The sequence below is a fragment of the Cariama cristata genome, unplaced genomic scaffold (genome assembly GCF_000690535.1).
Source record: "Cariama cristata isolate BGI_N322 unplaced genomic scaffold, ASM69053v1 scaffold26646, whole genome shotgun sequence".
NCBI classification, from domain to species: domain Eukaryota; kingdom Metazoa; phylum Chordata; class Aves; order Cariamiformes; family Cariamidae; genus Cariama; species Cariama cristata.
Genome location: NW_009621988.1, coordinates 25,564 through 33,589, shown reverse-complemented (window position 1 = coordinate 33,589; position 8,026 = coordinate 25,564).

Sequence of the window (8,026 nt, the reverse complement as noted above, 5' to 3'; positions counted from 1 at the left end):
GAGCATCTCTTGATTCCAGTGTGGTCCAAGTGTTCCAAGAAAGATGCGCCTTCTGTATCTTTTCAAAGAGGAGATTTGGGCATGATGTGAGATTGAGCAAGAGAGAATCAGATGGAAGAAATAAATACTTTCTCCCTGGCAGAAGGCAGATTTGTTTTGCAGGATGGCTCAAACTGTGACTTTGGAATCAGACCTTCATGCAGTAATTGGTAATTGGCATAGTCTGTATAGACTGTCCACCAGTTTTGACTATCAAGACGACAAAGAAGAGATATGCAGATAGCTTGATTTTTCCAGGTCCACAGAAGTAACAGAGCTGTCAGCAGCTCAGAAAATGGTTTTATTGATTTCCTTCTTGCTGTAGCAATTCTGTTCTTTCAAAGAGTGAGACAAAGTGGATGAGATAAACAGAAGTGGCAAAGGGAGAATGAGACAAATGAGTGAAAGCAGGAGATTGCAAAAGACTCCAAGTCATTGTTTTGAATCTTCTCAGGAGACAAAGCTTGATGTCTACATTCAGCTTAATGGTTGGTTGCAGGACCCACTTGCTTTTCTGAGCGTTCAGGTATGGATATTTTTAGGAGATTGTGCAATGGACAATAAGGTGAAGTCAACAGATTGTGTAGCCCTTCATGGTAAAGGAAAATTTTTTGATGGTGAGTAGATGGATTATCAATTGCATGTGAAGAAAATTCAATAGATTTCTGTTTTACTGTTGTAATAAATGGCTCTGCAACAAGCTATTTGCATTTCTGTGCAGGCATGTGGTGCTTTGACAACAGTAATCAGTACTTTACTGGGAGCTGAGTACAATAGTAAAAGCGTGAAGGGTAGCATCGTGGCCTCTGGATGGTTTGGTTGTTGGAAGAGCTGACTGAATTATCTTCTGGAAGGAGCTGAGAAACATGCAGACACAACTCAGACTGAGACGTGCACAATAAATTAAGCCATGCAACATTCCTTGAGGGCATCTCAATAGAAACTAAATGAACATCATTACCAATTGGCAACTATAGCATTAAGTTCAATTAAATTTAAATCAGTTCTTTGTGAAACACACTGTTTAAGGACTTCCTAACTAAAAAGACGATGTTAGTAACATCAAGACTGACATAAAAGCTTTGTCATCACAAATACATCTAGCTCTTGGCTCTCTTGGTTTCTGAAGTCTTGTCTTCTCAGACAGGAGTAATTCCAACTGTAGCCTGTTTTGTTGCTCACTTGAGTTCTACTCTTGCATAGAAAAGACATAAAATCCCAAAGTGGTAGTGTATGGTGGGTACCATCAAGGAATACTGGGGAAGATTATACTAGTAGTGTAGAGATGTGTTAATACCATCACTTTGCACAGCTGAGACATTATTTTTCATGCTAGTCATGCCCACAGATGTTCAGTTAATCCTGAATTATAGAGGGTGTTGAAGGTTTTTTAATGTTCTTTATTGAAATGGACTACCATAATTCAACACCTTGGAGACTAGGGAATGCACCTGAGATGTGGCAGACTTCAGTGAAGTCTGTATTTTGTATTCAGACCATGGACTTAAAGCTTGTTCTTCTCCATTGGAACTGCCTTCACACCACATGATTGTCTGTATTCAGTTAGGGCTCTCTCAGTCTCTTCTTTTGGAGCTATTTTGCTTTATACTACCAGTGGTATCTTTCTTGGAGCCAAGAACTTGACTTTGGATGTTTCACACCCCAGGTATGTACCTTGACAAACAGGCTGAGTGGAGACTGAGCAGGCTGTTTGCACTGGAAATTCCAGGTAGATGCTGCAAAATTCTTCCTGAGGAAACTGGCTTGCGTCCTCCCACTGAAATGGGCTCGTTTTGAAAATACACACGTTCTAACAAAATGGAAAATTCCATGCCAGTCCTCTACTTGCAGAGATGCTGTTTAAATTCAGTTTCCTCGAGTAGATAGTGCAGTAGTGCCCAGCATCTCAAGAAAATGAGAAGAAAAAAAACCCCAACCAACCCCAAAAAACAAAATGAAAGTGAAATGCAGACACAGCATTCATAACATGCAGAGCCAAGAGCATTGTGGTCAACAAGCAAGACAAGGTGACAAGTCAGGCTTCGGTCTGAACTTCGTGCTCACTTCTGATGAACAAAATCACACACAGTGTTGGTCTGTTCCCACCTTTGTCAGCGGTCCCTTTGCCACTGTTTGGTAACCAAATCCTTACATCTTTCTGCACCAGGCAGGCAGCAGATCTTTCTCCCCTCCCTTTTTGTTTTCCCAGTTTTCCAAATTCTGATCCAATTTTCTTTGCTCTGCTTCGCTGTCCCTCTCACCAGAGGCTAGCTGCTGCTCAAGTTGAGGGACATGCATGCACTGACACCTGGAAATAAATTTTATGTCAAAAGAACATACCAAGAAAAAGAGTTTCAATGGGCAGTTGTAGCCTTTCTCCTCCATACTCCAGCTCTCTCCAGTCCATTTTCCTCTTCTCTTGCCTGACTTCACTCCTCTAGTCTGCAAATGATCTTCATGGGCTATGCAAAGAACTGCAGCATAAGAGCAAATAATCAGAGGACTGTTTAATTTGGAAACAAATAAGAACGGTCAGTCAGGTAAAGGACACCTTATTTGCTTTCTTGCAAGAACAAGGAGATATTCAATCATATTTAAAGCAGTGTAGTGTGAATCTTACCAAAGGGAAATGATATTATATTATGCAGAAGCACTAAAGCACAACCACAGGATTAAGTAAAGCCAAGGTCAATAGGAATAATGAGGGGAATTCAACATTAGTATAAGTAGTAAGACCATAAAATTACGTCTGATGGGAATTTGTGTTTTGTTAAAGAAACATTAAAACAGCATGTTTTTAAAAACCATCCAGGGGGGTTATTAAATACAATTCATAAAGAGAACTGGTGAAAAAAGGAGGAAAGGTTAATATACAGAAGGGATAGGGCAAGTGATAAAATTCTTTTCCAATATCTAAACCTGTAGGCAGGACAGTACAGAGCTGCAGACTCCTCACATCCACCTGGTCTGCGTGTGCCAACCAAAGAGCTGGCACGAGCCACATGGTCATTCGGTGCTGTCCCATGGCCGTTGCGGAGGGCTTCAGTCCAGTCAAGGTCACACTTGGCACAGCTGGTTAAGTGGGAGAAATCCCTACCACTGGATTGGAGAGATTGAGATTTGAGGTCACTTTGCCAGACAACAGGATTTGTCACATCTTAATAAATAGAAATTTCCACAAAAGCTCCACTGTGTTGCTTTCTGTAACATCTTATAGAGCTGTTTCACTTGAATTCTTAAACCATCTTAATTCTTATATTTCATTTGTTCTCTGTGTAAACAGATTGGTAAGACTTAGCTGCCTAATGAGGTAGAATCCCTTCATCTTAAATGTCTGGAAGCTTCTATGGTCTGGAAGAAAGGCTTTTGTGAGGAGTTATTTAATTCTTAATTCATCTTTATCACTACTTTATCTTAATGAAATAAAGAAAACATTACAGTAGTTTAAAGATATTTATTTCAGTTTGTTTTATATAAGTAAATGAGAGATTTTCTTGTAAATTATGCTCACCAAAACTGAAAATTTGAGGATTATTTAATAGCAAAATCAAGACAATTCTGAATATACCTAAGTATGTATTTCTGAATGTTGAGCTGAATGCATTAGATCTACATTAGATATGCAGCATTTGAACTGAAGAATTACAGACTGCAAAGTTTAGCAATCAGTCCAACGGAGCTGAAATTTCACATTAGTAAAAAAGTGAAAAGCTTAAAATAAAGCCAGGCTGTATTTATCCGTCTGCTTTAAAGCAACTTTCGCGCATGCACTAACGAAGTAGACGGTGCCGTCAGAATAACAATCATTGTGAGTTCTGGGTGTGTAACAGGAAGGAAATAATTTTTTTTTGTTGTTCAATGGAGAAAATAGAAAGATTTGCCCACCCTGATGCTAAAAATACAGAATAATTATCAGATGAGGCAAGTGCACTTCTGACCTAAGCATACATGTACACCGTCTATTTTCAAGACCGCTTTGTTATAATAAACAGATGAATTTTTCCTCAAGTACAGACTTTAAAAGCAAATGCAAGTGGCTTTCCTCAGGAAGGGGAAACCACTCCCAGAGAGGCAGAGGAAAAGGACATCCAGATGCCTTCAACGCCTTGTGGTACTATTGCTTCCACAGCAGGACAAGGGCTCTGAAACATGTGCCACAATCTCTCTGGAGATACCAGCCTCGGTGATGTAGCCCTATACGATTTACATCCTCTGCTCCTTCTGGTCAAGGTCCAACAAGTTTCATAGCATGAACATACCTTGTGCCATTCACAGAATCACAGAAACACCGAATGGTTGAGGATGGAAGGGACCTCAGGAGGCCATATGGTCCAACCCCCCTGCTCAAAGAGGGCCACCTAGAGTCGGTTGCCCAGAACTGTGTCCAGACATGTGTCAAATATCTCCAATGATGGGGACTTCACAACCTCCCTGGGTAGCCTATTCCAGGGCTCAGTCACTCTCACAGTAAAAAAAGCATTTCGTGATGTTCAGAGGGAACCTCCTGTGTTTCAGTTTGTGCCCATTGCCCATTGGGACAGTCTGTCTGATATTTTGCTAATGTGAAGGCTTTGAGTAATCATCTCAGCTATTAATGGAAGATGATTCCTGACTTTTGACACACTGTAGGGCAATTAAACAGCTTTTCTGGTTTCCTGAGTGGATGCTAAACCTTCAGGAAACCAGGAGTCGTACCATAAATGAGTAGGTATAAAGTCAATGCATATTCAGCTTGTGTATTTTTGGTGAAAGAAGGTGAAGTTTGCGGATTTCTTCCTTCTGCTTGGGTTCTGGTTCAGTTTGTCAGTATGTGTCACTTCTGCTTTCTTCCAGGTTTTCCTTCTCAGAGTGCAGTTGTGGTCTTCATATGCATGCAGGTTAACAACAGCCTTCTTAAGAACAGCTCTTTTATGACCAACATAAAACCAGACATAGAAATACAGGATATCTAACATGCATGAGATGTGCCTTCTGAGAGCTAGGACACAGCATACATCACCAAATTGTCCTTTAGTTATACTGTTTTCCATTTTGTCCTACTTACTCCTTCACCATTGCCTATTCCTCTTTCTGAATGCCTCTTTTTGTGGTCCTACTCTGCCCTACTTCCCTCAGACCTCTTTTGCTTCTCAGTCGTTTTATAACAGGAGATTATTTAGCCCCAGAGCTGCTGCTTAACATGGGCCATTGGATGAACTGCCTGCAGAAGACACATCTTACACTGCTTCTCCCTGTCTGTGACTCCAGTGTGGCTTCAGACTAGAAGTATGGATTTTGTTCTTTCCCCACACTGAGAAGCAGACGGGTGGGAGAGAAAAGGGGGAGGGTTTGGTGTACTCGGCCATAGGCACGTAAGGTTGAAAGCCTGGACCCTAATCACAGTTGTGCCAGAATCAGAAGGTGGCTCAGATCCAGGATACAGGTCTGGGCTCAACTCTCTTTAGCGTGTCAGCTCTTCTGAAGCCTTTCCTCATTACATCATTCCTCACCATCTATTCCAGTGCCACAAGAAGAAGGATAAGTTACACTCCCCAAGTGTAAAGGCCCTTTTTGATTCAGGGCCATATGAATGCACATAGGCTGCTAAAACAGAAACATCAGCAATTATTAAGAAATGAAGGGCCTTTCTTCCAGAAAGGGCTAAATAACTGATTTCCTCCTTGCATGGTCTTTCCAGAATTTCCACAGAAGTCACAATTATTCATTTGTGACATAAAAAAGAGCTACACTTCTGAGTAACAGACAATCTTATACAAGGTCAAATAAAAGCCGCTTTCACTGTTTGTTGAACACGAATCAAGTAAATTTTGTCTGAAAAAAGTAACGGATAACCCAAGTGAAATAAAGCCAAATAACCATGTCTGTCTTTGAGCTGTTTTGAAGGTAATCACTTCAACACCCAGTTGTTGCTCTCACTTGGTAAGAGAAAAGCTCCTTTTAATGCTTTCTGCCAACTCTTTTAAAAGTTTGGCTTCTCTTCTGAAGAGACGCAGGAGTGCAAGCAAAATCCTTCTTACTTTGCAACTTTGGGCCCTATTTGTTTTGGATATGATGATTAGTGGGTTTGATTTACTAATCTGACTTTATTAAGGGGCTGTACACAGCCATCCCACAAAGAACAGCCTGCAAGGCAGAAAAAGACAGGGACATGCCAGAGCAGAAAGTGGGACAGGGGACCTGTACAAGTTCACTGTACCATAATGTAAGAAATTGGGGCCTTTTTTAAAAAAAGGTGTCTAAGCTAAGGGGAAAACAAGATTCGTTTTGTTCCCCATCACCCTCTCAGGCAGAAGATGGAGGTAAGCGACAGAAGAGAGCTGCTACAGTCAGGAACATTTTATTTTCTGTCCCCAGGTCCTCTAAGCAATCAGATCTAACCAGTCGTTGTATAACCGTAAACACATGATTTAATTATTTCTGAACATGTAAATACATTTTTCCCTCTGATTTTACAGGCATATACAGCTTTTTTGTGAACTGGAATGATTCCACTTATTGCAGTCAAGTGGGGTTGACACCTATGTTAGCTCAGTTCAGTTCTTTTATGCTTAGAAAATAAAAACAAGATTATGAAAATAATTGATTTCTTTTTCCTTTTTTGTTTTAATTTTAAGTACTCTAAGTTGAACATATTAATGTTGGAGTTGTTTTCCTTTTGTTTGGTTTGGGAGGTGGGGAGACAGAATTGCCTGCTTGACTTCAAATAAATGAGTCTCTTCAGAAGGAAAAGCTTAGTTTAACCCATTGCTTTGAATTCAAGAGTGCTTTCAAATTTTCCCATGTGAATGATCTAAATCCTTTGACTTTCGCAGCTGGGGTTCCCTCAGCCCTTCCTGACAGAGTAAGGGGAAGTTTCGCATCAGGTGAAGTGCTTAAACCACTTTGGACTCTGCCTGCCCGTGGCTGCAGCAGGCTCTGTAAGGGAGGTGGCTTTGTGGCCATGGGAGAGGAACAGAGCATCCTGCCAGACAAATGCAGTTAGTCATTAACCAAGCCAAAGCTCGCTCTCTTGCCATATTCAAACAAACCTCTGTGCCAAATCTTTCTGAGCACAAAGGCATTGGACTGAGCAACAAAATGTGAAGTGTTAACGGTAGTTGACAGAGACAGTATGAAATACTTTGCTTCTCCACTTGTAGCATATTGATATTTTAATCAAGCATTTAAAAGGAAACCAAACTGTTGACTCAGGGTAACACTGGTGAAGTGACCCATGGACTTAATCTGAGATTTTTTTTTCCCTCTGCTCTTGCCATCAGCAAGCAGGCACTAACCATTTCTCTTCCTGTAGTTTCCAGTAGCAAGCCTTGGTGATGGGAGTTCCCAGATTGCTGCTCCTAGTGTAGCCCCTATTTTCTCCTCTAGCTGGAAATGCACCTCCAATAACTAGATAGATTATTGGCTACTCTTTCATACTGTCCATGGTCCCTTTCCACTGGTGGAGCTGTAGCATCGTGGAGACAGGTTGATCTGGGGTAGGCTGCAGAGCGGCCAAGCAAGACCAGAATCAGGCTTCCACTGAAAGATTCAATTTCTCTTCACAGAGAAATTGACAAGAAAAGAGGAACCGAAACTGTTGGCGGAAAATCTGTGGAGACCAGACTGAAACCAGACACATTAGCATAACCCAGAAAGTCTTTGGGCAATCAGGTGCCTGTCTCTATGGGCTCAAAATTCCCCCCCGGCACAACCAGCAAATGCTTGCCTGGGAGGGAGAAGTGAAAAGCCAGTGGTTCTGAAATCTGAGCTTCCACCAGAATTTCTCTGGCTGGTGCTCAGCGTTGCATTCGGGGGATTAACACGGCCACGAGACAGGATGTTGGGTGGCCAGGGTGATGCCCAGCGGCTGCAGTTATTGCTTGGGTAATCCTGCATCCTATAGCTGAACCAAAACTAAGTTGTATCCATTTCTCCTCAGCCCATCTTTCCAGAAGCAAGAAGATATTCTTACTCTGAATCAACACCAAAACACCATTTTCCCTTGTGA